Here is a 13,684-nt window from a genome sequence, read left to right on the forward strand (position 1 = left end):
AGCTGCCCGAGGCTTCAGCTGCTTTTTATAAGTGTCCCCATCTCCCAGTTTCCCAGGGCTGCTGCACACTGGCCCTGTCGGTTTCAGGATAACGCACAGGGCTCCCTATGTCTTGCGGGAGATGTGGGTTTATCCCCTGCTCGTTATTAATCCAATACCAAATCACCTACTCGTTGCCCACAGGAATGCCAGGCAGCATGGGAACGACCTTTTCACACAGACCAGCCCCAGGATGGAGATGGAGATGGAGCCCCAGGAATGAAGCCCAGCGAGCTTGGTGGAGGCAGCACCTAGGAGCCCTCCTGCACAAGCACTGTGCAGTGAGGCGGGCTGTGCTGCTGGCTGACAGATCCCGCGGAGCTGCTGGCACAGACACTGGGTGACATGCCACCTGGGCCCAAACTGCCTGGACTGTGAGATGACTCAAAATGACCTCCACACCAGGTCAGAGAATGAGAAGGGTTACCTCTTCCCTCCCCTTAAAATGTTTTTTCCGTGTACTGCTGCCTGCGTGCTGGCAGCTGCAACTTGCTGAGATTTTTTGCTTTCTGGATTTATTTGTAATGAATCTTGAATGACCAGACTGTGCATAATTTATGTGCATCTTGGAGTCCTGCTCCATAAGCAAAGCCAGTATCTGTTCCTGTGGAACAAGTTGGTGTTCACCATGAGCAAGACCAAGAGTCTGACCTCAAGCATCATAGCAAAAACTTGATGCTAGGCTTTGAGGGAAGCAAGCACTAGGAGAAGCAGAAGTGTTAGTGGCTGTTGTTTCTTGAGTTGGAGGTTGCATGAAGGGAGAGGATCTCTCAAAGTTGGACAAGAGGCTATGAGTCAGAGCAAGCTTTGCTGCAAGAAATGCCTGTGCTCTCTTGTCCGACTTGTCCTGCTCCCAACCCTGCTGGAACTGCGTGTGATGATGCTCAGTTATTTACCATGTCTCCTCGGGTAGCCTCCAGAGCTAATAGATTTTGTCTTTTGATAACATTTCCTACAGACTATAAAAAATAAACAGCAGAGATCCCAATGGGGAGAGAGAAGCTTTGCAGACCTAGCAAGGTCTGACCATACTCAAAGAAAGGAAGTTCTCACTGTGACTAAGGAGCCATGCTGGTATGAAATAAAACACTCTTCAGTGTGAGGCACTGCTGAGTGAGCTAGAAGACAGTCCAACATCCACTATTTCATTTTCTCATGTTTAGTATTTAGTCAGTTTGTCAGAAACAGAGTAACCATGAGGGTCAGACATAAGTATATCAAGTAAGTCCATTCCTATAGGAGCAATATTAAGGATACTTTACTGCAACACTTGGGAATAATACCTTGGAATGAAGAAAAGCAAATGAAAGAATGAAAAAATTTACCACATACTTTTTAAATTGATTTTTTCATCAATAAATTTTATAAATATGTATGAATATTTGTTATCTGTAAATACACAGTTATTTTATTTATAGTCATACTTATTCTATCTCCTCTGCAGGTCTCTTTTTCTCTTTTTCTTTCCTGATAGCATAGTTCAGAATTTATTTAAGATAAAGCCTGGATCCAGCCCTGCTGCATTCCTCCTTGCTGTCCTGCACTCCTTCAACCTGTCATCCTGAACACGCCTGCTGTTGCCCAAGCAGCCCCACTGCCCCCTCCACCTTCCTCAGCATCTTCCTGACCTGATCCTATCCTTCCCTATGTTCCTGCCTAACACCTGCTATAAGCTACTCTTTCTGACTCACCCAAAATTTCAGATGATGCCTCTACTCACTGACCTGGGGAGAAATTTCAACCTAACCATCGTGGCAGGCCCCTGTAGGCAGCCTGGCTCCTGCAGTCTGCCAGCTTTTTGTCTGACTTTTGTCATTTTGAGCTCAGCAGATTATAATTAGGACAGTTTATTTCTGAAAAGCAGTGTTCAAGTGTATTACAAGCTCCCGTTCCTTTCCCCTGCTGATTCGGCAGCTCGGGTGGACTGGGGGGTTTTGGGGTGTGTGTTTCCTCTCTGTTCTTCTGCTTTCTTAGCCATGGGAAAGCCCACAGGCTCTACAAAAAACTAGTTCTCCCTTCACATGTAAAATTCACCTGAAGCACGTTTGTCACCTCAGAACAAATTTCTCAAGGTTTTAGCCGTACAGTAGTTTTATGCAAGGGTTGTTTTCCATGTTTTGAAAAGCTGAGTAAATCATCAGCTTGTTTGACCTAGTTTCTTCTCAAAAGACTTGGCACACATCAGCGTGCTCAGGTTTTGCATCTGCTAAGTACCTTCCACTCACCTGGCATTATCTTATCCTCGTTTGATCTGGTAAGCATGGCCCCGTGTCTGCTTATGGCAAAGTCAATCTGCTCTGCTGGTAACCTTTGCTATCCTTTTCTGAAAGTTTGTTCTTGTTAATCTAGATTTTACTTTGCAGGGTGTATATTCATATTCTGACACTGTTTTTTTGTCAGAACTAGTTTTATCCAAATACTGTTACTACTGACTAACTGTCTTGCGTGTGTTCTCATAAGAGCCTAATTTCAGCTATTTTGCCTATTAGGAAAGCTATTTTGAAGCTAGCATAGAGTTTATTGTTTACCAGACTGGGAGGTCAGACACTGTGCAGTGCTTCCCATGGTACCTTGGTTAATTTCTCACTGGTCATCCCCCAAACTTGCCCCTAGTAAAAGGTGTTTTCAAGTGCAATATCAGCAAGTGAAAAATTAATTTGTGCCCAGCATTACCCAGATTTGTCCTATCACAGAGGGAACTATGTGTTTAGCTAATTTCTTTGTCTAAGCGTCCATGCATCTCAGCAATGTTATACATTTATTCTACTATAAATCAGGTCATGATAAATTTTTGAAGTCTGCACAAATTAATGAAAATACAACAGATGATTCTAGTGTTTACTGGGGCTGTGATTTTTGGTTTTTAATTGTTTCAAGTCCAACTTACAGATATGGAAAACATTCTCAGTATGAGAAGATTGTACTTTCTAAGATTATTGATTTCTTTATTATTGGTTATGTTTTTATTTTATTTTGCTTTAGAGGCTCCAAGCAGAAATGGAGGCAGCTTCAGAGCTGTTACAAGTGAGTGCTGGTGGGATTTTAAGGAGATTGAGCAGTGGGTTTTAACTGAGAGGTTCTCATATTCCTCTCCAGTTCAGTGAAATTTTTGGGACCCAGTATGTGTTCCTGGTCCCCCAGGGAGATGGATCATTCATTCTGAGGGTCTTGCATGCAACACTTCAGCCTGATGTGAGACTTATCTAAATGACACACATGGTTTGCATCTAATCCTAAATACATTTAGTGAGGTCAAGCACAGTGTAGGCTGCCAGCGATGAAATTATCAGATCACAGCACTGTAAAAACCCAGCAGAACATTGAAGTTACTATATTGAAGTTCTAAGGGTTTGAGCAGAAGTTTCTGAAAAGTCTGGGGAAACATGAGATCTATTTTAGATGCCAGCTCAGCAGAATATGAATACCTGGACTCATAATGATGTCACCTCCCTGGCAGGAGGCATAATCTAGGCTGAAAGTATTGATTTCTTTAATAAAGCTCAATTTTTTTCACTGTATGCTCACAAGGCCAGATTATCCCTTGTGTTGTGCCATGGAAAAACCTGCAGTCAAGAGCTTCAGTAATCTCAAGCATGTACAAGTTCTGCTGCTGACTGACAGGATATCATTAGCAGAGGACAGAATTTGAGGACCCACACAGCTTGTTCCAATAATACTGTTACTGATTTTGAGGAGTGCAGGGAAATGTATTTAATATGAGATATAAAGCAAAGAGGGGATAGCCAAGTGAAACTCTCTGACTCTGCTGTTTTCAGAAAGCTTCCCAGCTCCATCAGGCTGCTAAGGGAGTTACCTGGATAGCAGATAGCAGTTTCTCCAAATACATAATGTCAAAAAGCTCTGGTGGGCTAAAAAAAGAGCCCATATGATCTTTCCCCCCACCCACTGGCCCCTTTTCCAGTAACTCTTAGGACTCTAAACTCTTCTGCACCATGCCAGCACTTCTGCATGCAGCTTCTTGTCCTGATAAGAGGAGGAAGCTCAAAGGCATTTTATGCCAGGGTGTTACATCACCTGTGAGCAGCCTTCCTCAGAGCCACTGGCAGTCTTGTGCCAGAGCTCCCTGCTAAGCATTGTGAGAAAGAAGAGGGCGGACAGTTTCCAAGTTGCATTGTGTTGCCATTACGTGAAGTTTCCAGCGTCCTTACATCAAAGGAAAAGACTCCACAGAAACAGCTAGGGGGTGGTCAGCAGTAAACCCAGCAACATGCTGATGCTTGCTGCAAACCATTGCTAGAAAAGCTGTCCCTGCCCCTGGCAGCACAGCACGCTAAGATGCAATGATGCTTTACCTTTCCCAGGCTAGGAACATCACATGCAGAGGAAGGAAGGGAAAAATTTGGCAGAAAAGCTATCCCCTTGAAGGAGAACAAGTTATTGAGTGTGGTGGGGCTGATGGTTTCTGTCATGTCTCCTTGCAGCCAGCAGTGCTTTAATTACTCTGACTCTCTGCAGAGGGGCTTGGTGGAGTTTTGTTCTCATCTGAACAAAACATGAGCATCAGACTCCTTTTTACTGACTGCAATGCCAGTGACAAGCACATGCCATTTGGGAGTGTATGAGCATGCTGTGAAGCCTGTTTTTCTGCAGGAGTAGAAAAGGAAAGGGTAGGTAAACCTTGTCTCACATTGAACCTCCTCAGGGGAGAAAGACAGGACTCTCCATAAATATGATTGTTCTTCATTAACAGTCACTGGAGGGGAATAGGACTCTAAACCTAAGAGTGCCTAAGTGGCCCTGGTCACCACCTTAGTGGTGCTTCTAAGACTGGGTGTGGCAGCAACAGCAGGAGCCAGCCATAAGATACAGTCCCCCTCTGAACCCTTTGCCTGAAAACTAAGCACCTGAAGCGGGCTCTGTCTAAAAAAGCAAGGGTATTCTGTCTGCAGGAAGCTTGTCAGGGGAGACCTGTGCCTGAGAGCTCTTCCCAGCCTGCACAGCTCCTGGTTTGGTGCCTAGCAGCTGTGAGTCTGAGCCCCTGTGGTGAACCAGCAGCAGCACTGCATTTGTGTGATGACTTTCTCCAGTGGATACCAGATACAGGTGAGGCTGCATTAGCTCCTGCCATGAAAGTGAGCTTCCACTGAGCTCTGGATGGACACATTTCTGTCTCTGACATATCCCCGGTGTGCAAAATCTGTGGCAGCAGCTCTGTGGCCATCTTGGTTTAAAAGACAAATATCTGATAAGGAAGATGGAAAACCTCCTGGAATGGAAAGATACCCCCTCCCTCCAAATTATTGTGACTGTGTGACACAACAATAATACCTCACATCTGCATTTTGAAGCTGACCTGCTCACTTCAGTGCCATCTGAGGAGGAAAGCATACTTTGTCAGTTCAATCATCTAATCTGTTATTAATTAATTTAGTTATTATCACTGGTTGGAGAATTTTAATTACCTCTATCACTAAATGATATTTGAACCAGTAAAATCAGGTAATAATAGCACCATAGAAATGCTGATTGTATGCAAAGGTTTCAGCAAGGAGAGGATGTCAGGGCTAAGTGCTTGGAGATGTGTTTGTGATTGTATTAACCTAAAAGACATTGCAGTGCACAGTGAGCACCCGATGCGAGCTGCCCAGCAGGAACTGCTCATTTGGGATGCTGTTTTCCCCCATCAGCAGATACATCCATCACCCAGCACTGACACTGGAGCTCCCCGTGTCCCTCGGACCCAGTGCTCATTCCTACTCCCATTCCTACCTGTGCTTTACCCCTCCTGTTGGCCACAGCATTAATCAGGGTGCTCAACAATCCCCAGTTAAAACCAACTGTGCAAAAATCCTACCTAGCGGCAATGCTGCATCATCAGAAACAAATCACTGCAGGCACTCTGCTTGTCTGTGGTTTCTTTGGATAGCAATTTACGACCCCTTCCACACACAGCGAGGGAAAACAACTGTGCTTGGGAAGAGCACTTAGGCCAGCTCTTGCACATCCCGCAGTCTTGGCAGTGATCCCTTTTTTCTTGGCACAAATACAGAAGCTCTAGGAGGCTGGGGGTGTCAGAACCTCGTCTGCACGGCGCCGATGGTCAGCTTTCAGTGCTTGGCTCAGTCATTATTGTTAATGCTGCGTTCAAATTATGACAACCACTGTCATGTAATGCGTGGTCTGTGACAGCCACACACCGTCCTGCTATGGTAGACCAGTGCCTGTAAAGTACAGATCTCTTCTGCTGAGAAATGTGGGCATAAAGAAGCAATGAAAGAGCTGAAAGGATTCCTATGGAAATGTTATCACTTGGAAAGAAGATCCAGCATCAACAATAGTGAAATTCCGTGGTCAGGAAAAAGCCCAAACAATTTCCAATATTTTCCTTAATTGGATTACAAATGCCACCTTTGGAATACATTCTGAAATCAATTATTCTTTTCTCTTTGTTGTGCTGTCAGTTTATTTTTTACACTTCATTAGGCAAGGCAATTAAATGAGGCTGTTGTGTTTCTTATTGATTCTTCTTTGTGTTTGAAGTCAGTTTATCTTCCTAGATGTTAGGCAACAGTAAACTGTTTTCTTTTCTAGCACAGATGAGATAGCTATCTGCACATACTTTAAAAATAAGGGAATTGCCATTGTCTACCACTGAGTAATTTCTGGTCTTCCTTCAGGTCTATGTTCTTCCATACACTTAATTAAAAGTCATATTATATCATAAAAAAAGATTGTAAGGAGGTTGGGAAGACAGCCTGCTTAACCCAACCCCAAGAGGAGATGTACTAACAGAGATTGAAGGGCAGGTGGTTGAGATTTATTATCTAAAGTGCAGGGATTTTAAAAGGTTTTTAAAAAGGAATGTTCTGGAAGTTGTTTTGTAGGCTTAAGTGGGGACAGTGTGGCAGGCAGAAGAGAAAGTGTCAAGCTGGGAGTGAGCATAGTAAGCAAAGAGAGTAAACAGGGTAAGTGTGTGACTAGGGGAAACAAGATGAGTGGTACTAAGGGAAACTGGAACAGAGATAAGGAGGAAGGTAATATGCAAGATCCTAGTGGAAGAGGACATTCTGGAAGAGGACAAAGAATCAGCATTTAATGCTGTTTGAGACTGGAGACTGACCTAGGGAGACAATCATCAACATGAAAGAGGTTCTAGTATTAGGTTAAAAAAAAATTAAATTCAGAAGTTTATTAACTCCAAACTGGTTATGTGTTGCCATATTTCTCTTCATAGAGAAAAGCAAGGCACAATTCTTCCCAAGAATATTTCTGGGATTCACATTCTCTGAGCATCAGAGAAAGAAAACACAATTCTTATCACTGCTGTGCCTGTGTTGTGCCAAAGTAAAATGCAATATGGAGATTGTTTACCCAAAGTGAGGATGTTTTGTTCCCTTGGTGTGTGTGTCGGGACTGTCACAAGACAGTCATGAGAGAATCAGAGATGAGTACAGTGCTGTGCAGTTGTGAGCAAGGGTGAGTGCAAGGCAGATTCAGTTTAGATGCAATGTATATAGTATAGAACAATAAAGTAATTATTTAGCCTTCAGATAAGGCGGAGTCCTCCTCATCATTCTCTCCCCTTCGTCAGGGGTCGCCCATGCAGTAATAGTTATGAGATGCAGGAATACGTGTATTTTCTGTATTCCTTGCAAGTTATGTTACTGCTTGTACAGTTAGATTTATCTTTGATTTTATTTTTTTCCCTAAGATTTTTTTCCTGCAGCAGTCCAGATGTGCAAAAGCTTTAATAAACAACACATTAATTGGAATTTAAGGATTTAAGGGTGGTCTTTTCTTACCACTGAAAGGCCTGTTCTCTTAACTGAAAATAATTTGCACATTTCATCAGAGACTGAATTTTAAGTGAGAAATGTAATATAGCCCTATCTATCTATCCATCTATCTATCTGTCTATCTATCTATCTGGATAGAGATATGGACCTGTTGGAATGGGTCCAGAGAAAGCCAGAACAATGATCAAGGTCTGGAACACCTCTTGTATGAAGGCAGGCTGAGAGAGTTGTAATTGTTCAGCCTAGAGAAAACCCCAAGGACACCTCATAGCACTTTCCAGTGCCTAAAGGGGGCTGACAAGAAAGCTGGAGAGGGACTTTTTACAAGAGCATGTAGTGACGGGGCAAGGGGAATGGCTTCAAACTGAAAGAGGGTAGGTTTACTTCAGGTATTAGGAAGAGATTCTTTACTGTGAGGTGGTGAGGCACTGCAACAGGTTGCAAGAGAAGTTTTGGATGCCCCATTCCTTGGAAGTGTTTTTTTAACACTTAAAAAAAGTGGGGGGGGCTTTTTTTGAGCAACTTGGCCTAGTAAAAGATGTCACTACTCAATGCAGGGGGGTGTTGGACTAGATGGCCTTTAAAGGTCCATTCCAACTGAAACTAATCTGTGATTCTGTGATACACAAGTCTGTCGTTTTTTGATCCTAAGATATTATTACTTATTCTCTATCATTTGCTCAGCAAAGTACACACCCACCAGCCCAATGTAAATCACCCAAACATTTCTGCTCTCAATTGAAAACCTGTAAGTTATCATGCTGTACCCTGCAGTTCAATAGTATGCTTTGTGTGCACATAACAGCCTCAGTGACATGGCTCTGAGTGGGAGGAACAGCAGCATGTGTTTGACATTTCTCTCTCCCAGGGGCTGGTGTAGGCCATGCTAGAGCAGCTCTGGTTGCCAGCTGATGCTGGGCTGCAAAACCCTCCTAAGAGTAGGTGATCCCCTCATCTAGTCAAGCCAAATCAAGAACCCACTAATCACAGAATCATAGAATGGTTTGGATTGGAAAGGAACTTAAAAGTTCTCCTGGTTCCAGCCTTTCCCACCTTCCCCCCACTATGGCAGCTAAAAGAAGGCCATGGATTTCAGTGAGTTTTGGATGGTTTTTCACTCCTTTTCCTTGGCCATCTTACCCCTGTCGAGTGAGGATGGCAGCTAACATTGTGATAACTGAGGCAGGGACAGTAGAGAGCCGTATCCCTATCACAGCTGGTTGCAACTGTAATTAAAGGTCACTAATTAAAGGTCAACAGTCTAGTTTGAAGATTTAATGTTAGGCAAAACTCTTACGGCTCTGGTCATTGAGCAAGCAGCCTGCTGTGTGTTTCTCCTCCACCAGACATGGTTTCAGTCTTGTTCCTGCAGTGAGCCACAACTTCTCTTTGTCCAACAGTAAATCCTCAGCACAACTCAGGCCAAGCCCTGCAGAAACAGCAGTGGAGTAAAAGTGCAGCAAACACTGAAAAATTTCAGCAGGTATTGTGGCATTAAAAGCTTATGATTTTTTCAATCTAAAACCTAACTGTTGTGTTGGCTTTACAAAATAAATAAAAGACATTAGTTTCCAGCCCATGATAATTTGGTGTGAATCAGGCCTTGTAAAGGCCCCTTGGCATTGTATACATTCTTCCAAACCTGGCTCTTAAAGTTCTAAGAGTAATTATGTGGGCCTGAAATTCACAGCTAAAATTTGTTTTGATTTATTTACATGTAATTGTTGTCAGGCAACCAGATACTGTTTTCAATTAGGCATTATGTTCCCAGCAAAAGGATTAACAGAAATCAAAAGTAATTAGCTCTCCTAAAAAGCAGCCATTTTATGCCAAACAGAAGAGAATTTTTATTTTTCCAGAAGATACAAGGTAAAATAGAACTGCTCTGTAGGTCAGCATAATTTTTACTGTTTGGTGATACTTTTAATGGTCTTTAATAATCAGAGAAGGAAATGGGACAATTCCATTGCCTGTAGTGAATTTGGAGTCTGGGGGCAAAACTAGTATGGAAATCAGCTGAGAGATGAGCATTCAACCATTGGATGAGACTCTTGCTGGTAATTTGGGGTAACCAATGCTGGTAGTTTCTATCAGCTGTTTTGCTTGAGCAGAGGACAATTTAGGGCACACAGCAGAAGCCCCTCATGTGCATATTGCCTCCTCTCTCAGCCCCACCTGGCTTGCTCTTACCAGTTTGGTATTTCAGGAAAATGTTCCCTAAGAGCTAATGAGCTTCAGGAGTACAGCTCTTGTTTGGAGAGATGGCAGGCAAGCTAGTTGGATACTAAATCATTTTTTGATCATGCAGATTTACTGTAGAGCACCTGGACACCTTGGAGGCTTGGAGGTGTTGGAGATTTCTATCAGTTTCTTTCCTTGCTTCCAGCCCATTGTTTCACAGCCCAGCTGGCATGGCACTCAGCCAGATATTTTTTGGCCTGTTTGCCCATGTTTTGTTCATTGTGCTGGGATCTGATTGTATGTGCTCAAGCCTGTGCCAGCTCAGTGAGGCTTTCTTTCACCGCTGAGGATGGAGACCCTGCACTTGCCTCTGGATGTTTGTGGGGGTCAGCACATCACTGGGGCCTTGCTTGAAGTGAGTTTGTATAAACAGGGAAAAAATGGGCTGCCTGCTCCTGCCAGTGGAGACAGCTTGCCTGCCATCAGGACACTGCTCTTGTTGCTTTGGACTTGTACAACCAGACAAAGTCCTTCTTAAATGAGGAAAGCCGGTGATTCTTGGAGTTGTTTATTTTAGCTACTGTAACTTTGTGAGGTATTCAAATCTGTGTGAATGTAATCCTTGTGTTTTCTCTGCTGATCACCTTAGTAATATGTATGGAAGTAGTTTCTAGGGGCTGTTCACTAACTTACACAAGCATTTCCTGATACTCATTTTGTTTTCATTGCCTTTTTGTTCTCCTGCTCTCACTGTACAGAAAATGCAGGACGTAACATGTTGCTTAATCCTTTATTTTCCCCTATGCCTGGTAGTCTTTCTTGCCACCTTCACTCCAAAGCCTTCATCTGACGTATTTTACTCCTCCTTGCCTTAGAGCAGCCTTCAAGTCGGTATGGAATGCACACAGATGCACAGATACATGCGTACATGTATACATATCTATATACAAACTTATTGATTTCACATGGCCTGGGAGGACAACATGGTTTACATCATCTCACATCTATTGTCCTGACCTTTTCAAATAACTCATGTGCAGTTTCAGTGCTGTTTTAGTTTGTCTTAATAGCAAGTTTGCAGTTGAATTTATATAGTATTTTATAGTTAGAGTCTTTCTTCCATAGTTCAACTGTACTTCAGGGAAGAAATGTTGGAAAAAATAAATACATAGGAAATAAAATTAATACCACTAATATATGAATATATCATGCAATATACTCTAATGTTAGAATTTCATTGTGCTATAAATAATTTCATGTATAGATGAGGAACAGACTTTCAATTTACTACTGGCTGTCTGAATTAGTCATATATGGTAAATTTCTCTAAAGGGGTCATATTTGACCGAAGGTGTCTGTTATTGTTGGCATTAAGTATTATGCTTTCTAGAACTGCTAGACTACTCATGGCACTAGACCAATTTGTTATTTTGGGAGTAGATAAAGTCTTTGTTTAGCCTTCTGGCACTCAGTGCAGCTCTTAAAAATGGTTTTCTTTGTTTTGCTAAGGTTTTCTGTTCCTCTTAAATCTACTCCGGTCTATGGAGTTTTGTCAAAGGAGACAAGAGGCCTGAGTATTAGGTGTTCTCTTTCTTGGATGTCTTCCCAGAAGGCTCAGTTTCAGGTGGGTGGGAGGGGGACACGAGCAGATAATGTACAATACTGTACTTGTACATTGCAGTGTCAGCACTCCAGCATTTGTCTGAAACCAGCAGCTGTCACTGTTGCTGACATTCACTAGATGTCAGATACGATTTTCATACTATACAATAGTACCTGGAGAAGCTGAATCATATTTTTTTCCACATATAAGTATTACCTCATTGTCTACAACTTGGAGTCAAATCTGGAAGAGGACTGGGGCAGTTAAAGTGTGGGGATTTTTACCTGATGGCAAAACTTCCTCAGTTCCTGATTTTAAGATGGCTGTACCTGCATGTTTACAGAGACCCAGAGCTGCCCCAGCCCTGGCACAGATGTTAGCTCAAGGTGTGGAGGATGCCAGAGACCAGCTGGGATCCCAAGCAGAATGTTCCTGCCCCCCAGCCATTGCCGTGCTTAGTACACAGACAGGATTGTTCTCACAGAAATACCATTGCCAGCTTCCCTGAAGGCAGCTTGTGGTGCTGCTGTGCTCGACAACCTTGCAATTAGAGCAGTTAACCAGAGTCTGGGAAATCTGGACTTAGGTCCCTTTCCAGGCAGAAGGGATGCCAGCCGTCCCCTTGCCAGGCTCCAAGCTGCCCTGTGAGAGTGTGACTGTCATTTGTGGGTGCAAAGGGGCCCGTGCTGTTGGAATAAAGCCTTACCCACCATGCTCTTCCTTATGCCTAGGCCTGCTTTAGTGCATCACTCAGGGACTGTGTCCTGAGCATCCACAGGGGTTTGAGCATCTGTACTGCTCCCAGGTCTGTGAGCTTGATCCCAGCTGAGGTTGTCATCCTGTTACACAGTTAAAACAGACTTTTGTGAAGCTCAGGAGGTCAGTGGGCTCCACTGATTTACAATCCAGAGCAGTTTGCTAGATTCAGGCTCTGTACTTATGCTGTTTTTATTGCAGAAGTTGCCAACAATGCCTTTTGTTTGGTCAGGGCATTGTTTGGTCAGTAAGTATGCTCCCTGATAAAATGCCCACTTAAGGACATACTTAAGTCCCCATCAGCTTGAATGAATCTCAAGTAGGCTCCCTGTAGTTGCTTTGCAGAGCAGAGCTGTGACCCACAGGAACTGATTTCACTGTCTCTGCTCAGCCATTGTGGTCAGTGAGGGGCTGGTATTGCCATGCTATGGTTCAGGTCTTGGAGCTGAATAAGGGTTTCAGGCTTTGATTTTGAGTCAAAACATGACCACCCCTTTGGATGTATAGCACAGAAATGGCACTGTGCTGTCTTTCTGTTCTCTCCTGCCATGACATGTTTTCTAGAGAGTTCAACAGAGGCGGTAGACTTGAAACATTTTGTCATTTGAGGCTTGTAAAATATCTTTCACTCCTCAGCCTTTGAACTGAAGCACTTCCTTACTTTCTCAAGGCACTTATTAAAATGCCAATCAAGGAAAATATCTTTAGGAATCCAGTTTTCCAGGAGACAGCTCCTCATTCATTATGAGTTCCACTTACACTGCAAAAGGCCCAATTCAGCAAATGTAAACCCAAAAATTTACCTTAAGTACCAAGGGAGCCTTGCTGGGTACAATTCTGGCTTGCATTAACATGTGTTTGAAGAGCCTGAATGCAGAGACCTGATATTGGAAATATTTATTTGACAGCATTTATTTGGAAATGCTGCTGCAGCAGCCTGTGGATCTCACTCCAGCCCTCATGAAAGCAGCAGGTGGGTGTCACTGGTGCCCTGTGTTGCAGGTGCTCTGATAACAAAAGTTTAAAGGATTTTTAGAGGTATGAAAATAATGTTTCAACACTTGGTTAATTTTTATCCAACATGTGCCCAGTCTGTACAATTTAGATGGCTAAATGTCAGCTTGCAGTGTTGCTTAAAATGTAGGGCTGTACGTTGTAGTCTTTTAGTGGTTACTTGAGGTTTAGGCATTTGGATCTTCTGAAACTCAGCTGAAGAAGCTGATATGAACAGTTCTGTGTCACAGGTGTGTGTAGTACCCCAACATCCCTGTTTTCCTGAGACCTGGCTTCTGGCTCTACCCCCACCTTTTGGGAGGCCTGAGAGGAAGGACATGCCCCAACATCCTTA

General features: G+C 43.2%; 1 long non-coding RNA gene across 1 annotated transcript in view; it reads left to right on the top strand.

Moving 5' to 3' along the window:
* The first annotated feature begins 288 nt into the window (after positions 1–288).
* Positions 289–13,684, top strand: part of LOC135301336 (uncharacterized) — a 120,762-nt gene continuing 107,366 nt past the window's right edge. Inside the window, exon 1 of the long non-coding RNA XR_010363085.1 lies at positions 289–444. This is a non-coding gene — a long non-coding RNA (uncharacterized LOC135301336). The remainder of the gene's footprint in view (positions 445–13,684) is intronic.

Source organism: Passer domesticus, chromosome 5 (genome assembly GCF_036417665.1).
Source record: "Passer domesticus isolate bPasDom1 chromosome 5, bPasDom1.hap1, whole genome shotgun sequence".
NCBI lineage: Eukaryota > Metazoa > Chordata > Aves > Passeriformes > Passeridae > Passer > Passer domesticus.